The 13,704-nt window shown below is 42.3% G+C and overlaps 1 protein-coding gene across 2 annotated transcripts in view; it reads left to right on the top strand.

Annotated features, from left to right (window-relative positions):
* LOC121538534 (nuclear receptor coactivator 3) overlaps positions 1 to 13,704 on the top strand; it is a 104,720-nt gene that overhangs the window by 54,880 nt on the left and 36,136 nt on the right. Inside the window, exon 2 of one of the 2 annotated variants that reach the window (XM_041846657.2) lies at positions 1,130 to 1,221. The exons of the other annotated variant lie outside the window; for it this stretch is intronic. The gene's annotated coding sequence lies outside the window, so the exon portion shown is untranslated. The remainder of the gene's footprint in view (positions 1 to 1,129; positions 1,222 to 13,704) is intronic. 2 annotated transcript variants of the gene reach the window in all.

Genomic DNA, 13,704 nt, shown 5'->3' with positions numbered 1-13,704 from the left:
CAATCACTCTTTGTCTCACTCTATTTCTCTCTATTTCTCCCCTCTCAATTAATAGGAAACCTATCGACTGAAGGTGGGTCTTTGTTGGTTTTGAGGCTCCATACATCACCCAAACTAGAGACCCCCTGACAGCACCAATCTGGTCCTCATCACGAGGTGCAGCCAACGGTCAGGCTGGATGTTTTATGGCACACAGGCACGTGCTCACATACACTCACACGCACACACTCTCACTGACGTACAAACCTATACATGCAGGCACGTTCTCTCTCTCACATGCATACACTCATGCATTACACACACCAAACCACAACAAAAATCGAATCAAATGTTATTCGTCACATGCTTCGTAAACAATAAGGTGTAGACTAAGAGTGAAATGCTCACACGCACATGCACCCTTGCATCCTTATGTAGTGTCAGCCACTCTTTCTACATGCAGGCTTGTGCACACACACACACACACACACTCACGCACACACATGCACTCACATGCGCGTCCACAGAGGAACATGAGACATCCCGGTGGCTTGGCTGTCTCGCTCGCTCACGCTGACGACAGGGTGTCATGGAAACGCCTACCTCTCACCATGGTTACACACTCCTTTCCCCAAGAGGATAGTACTCTCTTCTTCCGAGGCGCTTCTTCTTATCTGTATTTCAGACCAGGACACAAATGAAAACGCAACATTGTTAGGATGGCGGTCTACTCTAAGCCAGTGGTCTGTTCGTGCGTGTTGGCTTGGTTTCACAGGCGCTCAGCCGCTCACTCCTCAGTCTCTCTCTAATACTTCTGTACTTCCAGTCAAAGTCATGTCACATCCTTTTTCGGGATGCAGAAGTTGTGTAGTTATTGTTGTGTGTGTGTGTGTGAGTGTGTGTGTGTGAGCGCATTCACACAAAGCGTCCTACGTTTACTGAAAGCTCCAGGCTGCCTGCCTGTCTCCTGCTCCTCATTACCATGTGATTAATGTTTCCTGGGTGGTCATTAACAACTTGATTAACAAGCCCTGTTATTCACCAAAATATAAACATCATTTTGACAACATAACATAATATAAAATGTCTATCAGTAGTGCTTATTATCTCTCTCTCTGTGTCTGTCTCCGTGTGTGTGTGTGTTCTATAGACACCAGCGTAGAAGACCAGTAGAACAGTCCAGAATAGGACCATTGTCTCCAGGGGAGAAATCGTCTCGTCCACTCCAGGCTCCGTCACAAGGTGGGTCACGTGTCATCACACGGCTGTTGGCATGGTTACCTGTTTAGGTGGACTAGGCCTATAATTTGTTGTAGACAGAGAGTGAAAATGGAGTGGGACCTCTCTTGTTTACTTTTTGCTCGTCTGTTCTGCAACACAACATTCTTCCTGACTCCCCAAGCCAGACCATAGAAGTTGAGCGACTAGAGAGGACATGGTCATTTAGATCGATGGTCCATTACTCCAGGAGCCATTTTGGATTTGTCATATTGCATTTCAAAACGTTCTCCATTGAGAGATGGTACAGGTTCAAGAGAAAGAAAGAAGGATTGGGTGAGGGATACAGAGGGTAGCGAGAGAGGCCAAAAGAAGCAAGGGAAGCGAGAGGGAGGGCAGATTTAGTGGTAGAGAGAAGGAGGTTGAGAGAAAGATGGAAAGAGAGAGAGAGAGGCTGCTGGGGAGACAGCAGGAGAAATTAAATTATTCTCCCTGCTCTGCCTGCCATAGAGACAGAAATAAAGCATTAATCTTTACCCTAGTCTGCAGGTGACAGCAACACACCCGCACACAAGAGAAGAGCGGGATGGTGGTGGTGTAGGAAGAGAGGTGGAGGTGGATATGAGGGAAAGTATGCCTATAGAGGTGGTATAGAGAGAGCAGGGGGAGGAGAGGAGTAGATCAGGGGAAGAAAGGGAGGAGAGAATGATGGTTATGGAGAGGAGGGGGTAGAGGAGAGAAGCGGGATATCTGCAGGTGACTCTGGGATTCTGCCGCATCGTGTCACACGGATTTAGATCACCAGAAAGACTCCTCTACCTATGATGCCTCAGTCAGTCCTGCATACCAACCATTCTCTAGTATCGACCCAATGCAATATGGATTATGGATTTTTCCTAACTTTGGCCGGTATGGGCTGATTATAGTGGAGGTCACCAACCTGACTACAGCCAGTCATTGTCAAAGCAGTGAGCTAAACATCAGCATGTCTGTAGACTGCAGGTCTGTCTGTCTCATGTTCCTACTGGGAGTTTACATGATCTGACCGGGGCGCGCTGCGCATCTGTTTTGTCAACAGAGATTATGAAACTGGGGCTGGCTGGCTGGTTGGGCAACAGCCGCCGCTGTCTGTATCGCCTCACAACTCCCTCCCCTTGCTCACCACACAACCACCGCCCCATCCCCCGCCCGCCCGCCTCCCTGCTTGCCCCCTCTCTCGCACCCGAAAAAGAACGAGGAGAGAGACTTTTATCTGACACAGGCAGCCTGAGTCTGTCTCGTCTGTCTGCCTCTCCCAGCATTATATTTTACATTTTAGTCATTTAGCAGACGCTCTTATGCAGAGCGACTTACATTCATCTTAAGATAGCTAGGTGGAACAACCACATATCACAGTCATAGTAAGTACATTTCTCCTCAATACAGTAGCTATCATTGGGGTGCCAGGGACAGAGAAGAGCTTGGACTGGGCTTAGCGGGAGCTGCCCTCCCGTAGGGGTGAGAGGGCCAAGAGATCAGAGGTGGCAGAATGGAGTGCTCGGGTTGGGGTGTAAAGTTTGAGCATAGCCTGAAGGTAGGGAGGGGCAGGGCAGTTCCTCTTGCTGCTCCGTAGGCAAGTACTATGGTCTTGTAGTGGAGTGTGCAGAGGAGCGGGGTGATATGGAAGAACTTGGGAAGGTTTACATTTACATTTTACATTTTAGTCATTTAGCAGACGCTCTTATCCAGAGCGACTTACAGGAGCAATTAGGGTTAAGTGCCTTGCTTAAGGGCACATCGACAGATTTTTCACCTAGTCGGCTCGGGGATTAGAACCAGCGACCTTTCGGTTACTGGCACAACGCTCTTACCCACTAAGCTACCTGCCGCCCTTGAACATCAGGTGTGCTGCAGCGTTCTGGATAAGTTGCAAGGGTTTGATGGCACAAGCGGGGAGCCCAGCCAACAGCGAGTTGCAGTAGTCCAGATGGGCGATGACAAGTGCCTGGATTAGGACCTGCGTCGCTTCCTGTGTGAGGTAGGGTCGTACACTATGGATGTTGTAAAGCATGAACCTGCAGGAGCAAGTCACTGCTTTGATGTTTGCAGAGAACGACAGGGTGTTATCCAGGGTCACGCTAAGGTTCTTTGCACTCTGGGAGGGGGACACCGTGGAGTTGTCAACCGTGATGGAGAGGACTTTGAGCAGGCAGGCCTTTCCCGAGAGGAAGAGCAGCTCTGTCTTGTCAAGGTTAAGCTTGAGGTGGTGGGCCGACATCCAAGCTGAGATATCTGCCAGGCACGCAGAGGGGACTAAGCCGGTGGTCAGGGATGAGTTGATGAGGGAAGTGAGGAATGGGAGAAGGTCTCCAGAGGTCTGGAGAAGGGAGGAGGGGATGGAGTCGGATGTCGTCAACCTTCTTTTCAAAGTGGTTGACCATCGTCCACAAGGAGGGGGAGGGAGTGGAGGATTAAGGAGGGAGGAGAAGGTGAAAAAGAGTTTCCTAGGGTTAGAGGCAGAAGCTTGAAATTTAGAGTGATAGAATCTGGGTTTAGCAGCGGATACAGATGAAGGTAGAGAGGAGGGAGTGAAAGGATGATAGGTCCTCCGGAAGTTTAGTTTTCCTCCATTTTCGCTCAGCTACCCGCAGCCCTGTTTTCTAAGCTCGCAATGAGTCACTCAGCCACAGAGTAGGAGGGGAAGGCTGAGCCGGACGGAAGGAAAGGGAACAATGCGAGTCATAGGATGCGGAAAGGGAGGAGAGTAGGGTCGAAGAGGCAGAATCAGGAGACAGGAGGGAGAAGGATTTAGCAGAAGGGAGAGATGATAGAAGAGGAGAGCGTAGTGGGAGAGGGAGAGCGAAGATTTCGAAGGCGCATGACCATCGAAGGCGCATGACCCAGCTGAGTAGCTAGGGTTGGAGGAAAGGGAGACAAAAAAGGAAACAAATTTGTGATCAGAAACCTGGAGAGAGGTTGCAGTGAGATTAGTAGGCGAACAGCCTCTAGTAAAGTTGAGGTCAAGAGTATTGCCTGCCTTGTGAGTGGAAGGGGACTGGGAAAGGGTGAGGTCAAAAGAGGCAAGGAGGGGAAAGAGAGAGTTGGAAAGCAATTAATCGAAGCAGACGTCGGGAGGTTGAAGTCGCCAAGTACGAAGAGCGGTGAGCCATTTTCAGGAAATTATCTTATCAAGGTGTCAAGCTCTCTAAGGGCACCTGGTGGGCAATATATGACAATGTGAGTGGCTTGAGTGGACCAGTGACAGCATGGAATTCAAATGAGGAGATGGACAGGTGAGAGGGAGAAAATAAGAAAATCTCGACCAGATGCTCTCGGACTATGAGTGAAAACGTAGTCGGATGAAGAGAGAGCAGCTGGAGTAGCAGTGTTCTCTAAGGTGATCCATGTCTCCATCGTGGCCTAAAATGGATTGGAGGGCAATGGATTGAAGGGCAGCATAGGCTGAGATGAACTTGGCGTTCTTGACCGTAGACCGGCAGTTCCAAACGCTGCCAGGGACCTGGAATTCCCCATGGGTACACTAAATTAGAAGGGTTGCAGCCAAGGGGTGGGGAGCGTCTTTAAAGCCTACAGAGAGAGGAGTGAACAGGTTTAGAAAACACACACATACACTGTACAGTTGAAGTCGGAATGTGTATGTAAACTTCCGACTTCAACTGTATATACAAAAGTATGTGGACAACCCTTCAAAATAGTGGATTCAGCTATTTCAGCCACACCCGTTGCTGACAGGTGTATCAAATCGAGCACACAGCCATGCAATCTCCATATGTAAACATTGGCAGTAGAATGGTCTTACTGAAGAGCTCAGAGACTTTTAACGTGGCACCGTCACCTTTCCAACAAGTCAGTTTGTAAAATTTCCCGGCTAGAGCTGCCCTGGTCAACTGTAAGTGCTGTTATTGTGAAGTGGAAACATCTAGAAGCAACAACGGCTCAGCTACGAAGGGGTAGGCCACACAAGCTCACAGAATGCGACCGCTGAATGCTGAAGCACGCAGCCCGTAATAATCGTCTGTCCTTGGTTGCAACACTCACTTGCAACGCCTGGGTTGTGGGTTCGATTCCCACGGGGGGCCAGTATGAAAATGTATGCACTCACTAACTGTAAGTCGCTCTGGATAAGAGCGTCTGCTAAATGACTAAAATGTAAATATAAGAGTTCAAAACTGCCTCTGGAAGCAATGTCAGCACAATAACTGTTGGTTGGGCGCTTTGTGAAATGGGTTTCCATGGCCGAGCAGCCGCACACAAGCCTAAGATCACCATGCGCAATGCCAAGCGTCGGCTGGAGTGGTGTAAAGCTTGCCGTCATTGGACTCTGGAGCAGTGGAAACGTGTTCTCTGGAGTGATGAATCACGATTCACCATCTGGCAGTCCGACGGGCAAATCTGTGTTTGGTGGATGCCAGGAGAACGCTACCTTCCCCAATGCATAGAGCCAACTGTAAAGTTTCGTAGAGGAGGAATAATGGTCTAGGCCCCTTAGTTCCAGTGAAGGGAATTCTTAATGCTACTGCATACAATGACATTCTAGACGATTCTGTGCTTCCAACTTTGTGGCAACAGTTTGGGGAAGGCCCTTTCCTGTTTCAGCATGACAATGCCCCCATGCACAAAGCGAGGTCCATACAGAAATGGTTTGTTGACATCGGTGTGGAAGAACTTGACTGGCCTGCACAGAGCCCTGACCTCAACCCCATCGAACACCTTTGGGGTGAATTATAACAGCGACTGCGAGCCAGGCCTAATCGTCCAACATCGGTGCCCGACCTCACTAATGCTCTTGTGGCTGAATGGAAGCAAGTCCCCGCAGCAATGTTCCAACATCTAGTGGAAAGCCTTCCCAGAAGAGTGGAGGCTGTTATAGCAATGCCCATGATATTGGAATGAGATGTTCGACGAGCAGTGTAGTGTAGTTGCCAAAGCTACAAAAGAGCAAAATTAGATTATCATAAAATATCTAGGTAAGATACTCAAGTGGTGTGGAGCCTTCCTCTCTTTCCTTCCTCCAACAACTCCACAGAACAGTCTTCATTTTGCAACGAGACCGCCGCTGAGAAAACAGGGGAGATAATGATTACGAAAACAACAACAGTCAGAAATTGCCCTGCCCCTTAATCCTGGTTGATGTGTCAACAATCATCTGCAAATTATGAGCAGTCAGCAGTTCACACACCAAGTAGGCTACTGGGAAGACAGGCAGCACTTAAAGTAGATGGCCCTAGCTAGTAAAAAGACAGTACTAAACAACAACAGATAAAGACGAAAACTATACTTATCACTCCTGGAGAGTCCTCTAGCAATAGCATTAGGCTAGCTTTTTTTTTTTGCATTAGGCTAGCTTTTTTTTTAGCATTAGGCTAGCTTTTTTTTTTAGCATTAGGCTAGCTTTTTTTTTAGCATTAAGCTAGCTTTTTTTTAGCATTAGGCTAGCATTTTTTTTAGCATTAGGCTAGCTTTTTTTTTTGCATTAGGCTAGCTTTTTTTTGGCATTAGGCTAGCTTTTTTTTAGCATTAAACAAGCTTTTAAAGGGACAGGGAACTAGTGGACATTATAAACCCTCATCTCGTCGCCATGCTCAGATCCCTCTGTGTTAACTGGCTCAAATTCTAACTCGGAACTCAGATTAGATTGATAAGACTCAATTGAAAAAGTAATGTACTGTATCCCAAGTTTTGCAGTGAAATCCTGTAAACCAGTCGTGTAGATAGGTAATTGAAGGTGTTTCTTCTGGTGAAAATACATCTTAAATGGGTGCCATCAGTCGAGATTGCTTGACTCCATTAAAAAAAGCTTTTTAGTACAGATTGGAGAATTGTGTCACAGAGATGAGTCAAACGCTGTTGAAACATCAATGTAGATGGGCCAAAGAGAATTCTCCATACATAGTGTATAGTTTATTCTGATTAACTATTATTTGTTTTCTGCCTCAGTTTGTTTCCCCAGGATGCCTGTCTCCGCCCAGTAACCCTTTCTAGACATTTGTTTGTTTGTTGCACTGAGTCTTTCTCTAGTATGACTCATGTTATCGTGGGAGGCTTTTTCTTGATTTTTTTCTCTCTGCAAACCTTTCTCTCTGTTTGGTGCTGTTTTGTTTTGAGTCAGAGAACTGAGATATACTTTCTCTCTCTCTCTCTGTCTTTCGTTTCTGTCTGCCCCTCCTGAGTGTGTTGTGCATTTCACTTGTGTTAGTTGAGGTGTAACTGAAGTTGTTGTGCTACCTTACACACACACACACACACACACACAAACACACACACACACAAACAGCTAGTGTTACGGATCTGTTTGAGTGCAAAGTGAGAGAATGTCCCTCAGGACAAAGTCTTCATTGCAAAGTGATATAACATAGGTTGGGTAAACAGTAACACATTTTGGCTCCCATACACAGACACATGATCAAGGTACACTGAGACCTACCTGTGCACCCAACTCTATCTCGTGTCACTGTTCCTCAGTCTCTCTCCCTCCACTCTCCTCTGCCCGTCTTTCTCTTGATCCTCTCTCCATTCTCTCCTCCTCCATATCATCCCCTCTACCTAATGCCATCCCTCACTCTACCCCTCTCTCTCTTATCCTCCTTCCCTCCTTTCCTCCCTTCCCCTCTCACTTCCTGCCTCCCTCCCTCTCTTCCTCTCCCTCCTGTGCCTGCCTAGCGTCATGCCTGAAAACAGCTGCCTAATGGCTCTCAAACACACAAACATCATCAGTCATGAGATAGCTGCTCGTTTGGGACCCATCCTCCACCCTAAATCATTCATGCTCATTTTCTCAACGTGCACACACACACACACACAGCCGCTATTACCATGTTGGCTGCATCTCTAATACTCACCCCGGACACCATGTCTCTCTCTCTCTCTCTCTCTCTCTCTCTCTCTCTCTCTCTCTCTCTCTCTCTCTCTCTCTCTCTCTCTGTCTCTCTCGATCTGCAAATGTCATCTCTAAACTGTATCAGTAACCTATCAGTGTACTACTACTGTAAATCAATATATTCCATGCCATATCTCACTTTTTTCTATTTTTTTGGCTTGCATTGTTTACACTCTTTTTTTTTAGGGGGTAGATCAGCTTTAATATTGCAGATAGATTGTGGCTTCTATCAATGTAATTGTCTGCATCATTTCCAATCCCTATATATATATATATATATATATATATATATATATATATAAATATACAGTATATATTATTTTAAAAATATTTATTTGAATATATTTTCCTTCTTTATTATTTTCCCCTAACCCTACCACCCCTCCCCTAATTGGAGTAAACTAATGGACAACAATACTTAGGCTTCCACTTCCAGCTTATACATACTACATACATTCCACGGACAGTATATTTTACATTAGTTACAGTATCTTTTGTTTGTTTTTAGTCCCAGCCTTTAGCTACCTTCAACCTTTCCAATCTATCTCTGAAGACCATCCAGTTTTGATTTCTAGCTGCCATATATTTTCCCACTGTGCTGTGATGTTTCACAAAAGTTCTGAACCTTTCTATTCTCATAATTTCTACAGATTGTATATTAAAGATAAACACCTTTGCTAAGAGGATTATTATATTATTCAGCGATTGACTATGACTTTTCAAATCACCAGCAGGGCTATTTGCAGAGTTAGCTCCATGTAAATGTTGTAATTCTTCAGCCATTCCTGAACCTGTTACCAAAACAAGCTACATATGGGCAGGGCCAAAACAAGTGATCTAATTATTCTGTCTCTTTGCAGCAAAATCTGCAGAGCTGGGATGGTTTTATCCTGCATATATAAAACATTCTAGTGGTTGCAAGAATTTTGTATAGTAATTTAAATTGAAAAACTCTAAGATTTGAATCCGTTGTTTTGTGTATCAGTTCATAGACCATTTACCATGGAACTGGCACATCGGAGATCTCCTCCCAACTATTTTGCGACCTGTTTGGCGCAGCTGTCAGTTTTTTGGTCCTTAAATGAAACTGGCATACTTTTTTATTTATCACAATTTTCTTTACCCAATTTTGGTCTTTAATGCTGGACCGACAGACAAGTTCCTTACCTTCTCCCGTTTCCACTTGCCTCCTCAATCTTTGTGGTGATGCTGCAATCAGTTGGTTGTAATTTTGGATAGAGCAGACATTTCCATATATTTTTGTTAGCTGCATGTGTGACAACTCCACCAGCCCTATTTATGATATCATTTACAAAGATTATACCGTTAAAAAAAAAAAAAAAAAAAATGTTTTTATATCAATTAGTATATTTGTTCAAATATTTGTTCTGTCTTTTCTGGTGGATTAAACTGAAATTGCAACCAGCTTTCTATTGCTTGTTTTAAAAATAGCGCTATTTTTGAGATTATTTCATTTTCAAATAACCGAAAGTGAGAGGTTGTAATCTGAGTGAAGGGAAAAGGGCCATACCCATTATTACTAATCTGCTAGAGAACCAGTTCGGATTTAACCTTTTCACATGTGAGTTCCAAATATCTCTAACGGTCGCACCAGCGTGAGTTGTTTTATGCACGTGATGTCAGGATGCACTCACTGTTCCAAAATTTGATTGTTACGCAACAGGACAGTTATCTGTAGGCTATGTTTCAACTTGTCAATTTCAAATTATTTTCTAACAAGTTGTATTTTATAACAACAGTTTCAATTAAGGTGTGTTCCGCCTCCTCATTAATTCACATAGAAGTAGCCCATTTCAGTGTTGCGGACAATTTATATTTGAGGCTTTTACTGAGTCGGACAAACTTCCCTCTTCGAGGAAAGCCCTTCCCCATTTTATCCGCACATCAAGTATGCAGACATTTGTGCAGTCTTGCAAGAAATGGCACATTTTCTGGCTGGCGCTCGCATTGTTGCATTGTTGTTTTCCTTACAAATAATAACTTTGGACGTGTGTTCCTATCAAAGTAAGTTCCTTATTTTCTGTATATATCGTGTTGTCGTTTCTACTGTAGCATACAGTATGTATGTATGTATGTATGTATGTATGTATGTATGTAACGTTATGTATGTATGGAGCATAATGTATTTACAGTTTTATTCACGTTTTCAAGTACTGGTGACAAATAATGCATTCAGATTATTGCATAGATCGTAATGGACACCTAGGATGTGTGTAAAATACTTTTGTGAAGGTTGTACTGATTATAATGAGCTAATGCTAAGCTATTTGTGTGTGGCGCCATGTTTGTTGACATTATATAATGCATTCTGGGTGTCACAAACGTCTGTCAGACCAAAGATGTTATAAAAAGGTGAAGGAATGATTCACTCATCTTTCTAATAAACTTACGGAAGTGAATGATCGCAGACGACACACCCCCTTCAACATGCATACTGCAAACAGACCAAACTCATCTTGTCTCCTCTTATTATCTTTGGTTGACGCGAAAACTACCCATCTTCGGATTACTTTCGATTTCTAGAAAGTGTTTTTTATTCAATTATTATGATCAATGGTGAGCTCAACCGTGATCTGATGAATTATAAATAGTAATTGCTATTAGCTAATTCATATTGTGGTTTCTATCAGCCGAGAGTTCTCTAAATATGACCGCTTGTGTTACGTCAATCTTTCCTCAGTTAGCGCTAGGACTAATTTAGCCTACATTTTCCGGTTTGGATGATTGTGTTATGCTGTCGCTACTTCTGTGAATGTCTGAACATTGCATCCAAAAATAAACGTGTCACATTCAGGACATAACTTTGTAAGGAGTGTGTTTGTGCAAAATGTTTCTGTGAAAAATCTGTGTGTCTTGCTCAAATGCTGAATGTTGCGTCAATTAAAACTGGACGTTCTAAATAAGCGTTCTAATCACACCGGTTTGAGTGTACGCTGCGGGGACCACTGTAGAATGATCACACCTGTTTGTTGGTATGTTTGAAAGGGTTTTAAGTATAGTTTTTGTATGACTGAAGCCTTTAGTGAGAGGTCAAATGCTTTAATATTTAATCATTTCTGCCCTCAATTCATATTCATTATATAAATAGGCCAGTTTAATTTTGTCTGGCTTTCCGTTCCAAATAAAGTGGAATATGTTTTGCTCACATAATTTAAAAAAACAAGTCGTTAGGTGTAGGCAGGGCCATAAGTAAATAGGTCAACTGGGATATGACAAAATAATTAATCAGGGTGATTTTTCCACAAATAGACAGGTGTTGTCTTTCCATGGTAGCAAAATCGTATCTTATTTGGCAAACTTTCTATAAGCATGTAATGCAGTGAGATAATTTCTTTCTTTCGAGATATGAATACAGAGTATTTCCAGTTCACCGTCTGACCATTTTATTGGTTAACTAAACAGTAATGTAAAAGTTGTAAAAAAAAAATATCCAATACGTAATATGGTGCACTTATCATAATTCAGATTTAATCCAGAGAGGTTAGAAACATTATCTAGGTCCTCAGTGAGGCTGTACAGGGATCCAATTTGCAGATTTAAAATAAAAAATGAATCATCAGCGTACAATGACGCCTTTGTTTTTAAACCCTGGATTTCTAACCCCTTGATATTATTGTTGGATCTGATTTTAATAGCTAACATTTCGATGGCCATAATAAATAGATATGCCGATAGTGGACAACATTTTTTTACTCCTCTTGACAATTTAATACTTTCTGAGAAGTAGATGTTATTTACTATTTTACACCTAGGGTTACTGTACATAACTTTAACCCATTGTGTAAGAGATTCTCCTAAATTAAAATAGTCCAGGCATTTATAAATAAATTCCAGTTGTACTTTATCAAAGGCCTTTACAAAGTCAGCTATGAATACCAGACCTGGTTTCCCAGATATTTCATAGTGTTTTATTGATCTCCAATGTATCGTCCATGTAAAAAAACCAGTCTGATTAGGATTCATAATATCCGACAATACCTTTTTTAATTCTATGCGCTATGTAAGGGTTCTCCATTTTTTTAGGTAGACTGGATCTTTATATTTACCACCTGGGTCCTGTTTCAGTAATAGTGAAATCAGACCTTCTTGCTGATTATCTGATAGATTATTTTATAGAAGTGATTAAAACATGTTAATAATGGACCTTTGAGTACATACAAAAATAGTTGATACACCTCAACTGGTATGCCATCCAGCCCTGGAGTTTTCCCAGACTTGAAGGCTTTAATTGCATCTAGAAGTTCCACCTCTGTAATTAGGACTCCACATGAGTCTTTCTGTATAGTTGTTAATTTTACACTATTAATAGAAAAAAATCCTTACAATTAACTTCAGTTAGTGGAGATGGAGGTGACTCAAATGAAAACAAATGCTTAAAGTACTTTGCTTCCTCTTTCAAAATATAGTTTGGTAAATCATGGATGACTTCGTCATTTGTAACAAGTTTCAGTAAATTATTTTTGGTAGCATTTCTATGTTGAAGATTCAAAAATAATTTTGTGAATTTTTCCCCATATTCCATCCAGTTCGCTTTATTTTAATAATATATTACACTTGATCTTTCTTGAATAAGTTCCTCCATTTCTTTTTGTTTTTCCTCTAACATATTCTGTCTTTTAAATGGCCTTTTAAAGGCACATTTAAAAGTGTCCCAAACAATAAGGGGATCTGCTGTACCTATGTATGTAGGAAAAAGTCAGTTATAAATTATTCTGTCTTGGTTAAAAACAAGTTGTCAACCAGTAGGCTTTGATGACATTTCCAATATCCTCGCCCTCGCGGAAATTCTGTGAGAGTAATGTGTATGCCAATTATTTGATGATCTGACCGCATTATGTCCTATTTCAACACTCTTTTAGTGCCAGCGAAAACGACGTAAGAAAGTAGTCAAGACGACTATCTTGGTTGAGCCTCCACCATGTATATCAGGATATTTAAGCCTCCATATTTCCACTAGTTCCAATATATCCATAATATTCATAATTTCCTTAAGTGTTTGTAGTGTGATTTCCTTTACGGTCTATTGAGGTACTTAAAACCGTATGATAATCTCCCACCATAATAATGGAGTCACGTATTGCCTGTAAGCGCAACAAATTATTATATATATATTTTCAAAGAAGCGTGGATCATAATTATTTGGACCATATTGATTCATGAGCCAAATCTATTTACGGTCCAATAGCATATTTAAAAGGATCCACCTTCCTTGCGGATTTGTTTGAACAGTTTGCAAATTCGGATCAAAATTATTGTTAATTAATATCATCACCCCTTTTGAGTTTCTTTGCCCATGGGAGAAATATATTTAGCCCCCACCCCGTCATTTTTCCATACAACTTTGTCTAAAGGTGTAGAATGAGTTTCCTGTAAAAAATAGATATTATATTCCTTCTCTTTCAGCCAGGAACAACTGATGGTCATTTCTAATTACCTGCTAAGCCATTACAATTCTAACTAGCTATACTTATTTCACCACTTACCATAATGAGATACAAGTTTTGATTATACTTACCATAATACACTGCTCAAAAAAATAAAGGGAACACTAAAACAACACAATGTAACTCCAAGTCAATCACACTTCTGTGAAATCAAACTGTCCACTT

The sequence above is a fragment of the Coregonus clupeaformis genome, chromosome 24, assembly GCF_020615455.1.
Source record: "Coregonus clupeaformis isolate EN_2021a chromosome 24, ASM2061545v1, whole genome shotgun sequence".
Lineage (NCBI taxonomy): Eukaryota > Metazoa > Chordata > Actinopteri > Salmoniformes > Salmonidae > Coregonus > Coregonus clupeaformis.
Note: the sequence above shows the minus strand (reverse complement) of the source record. Positions and strands in the feature narration are given on the sequence as shown.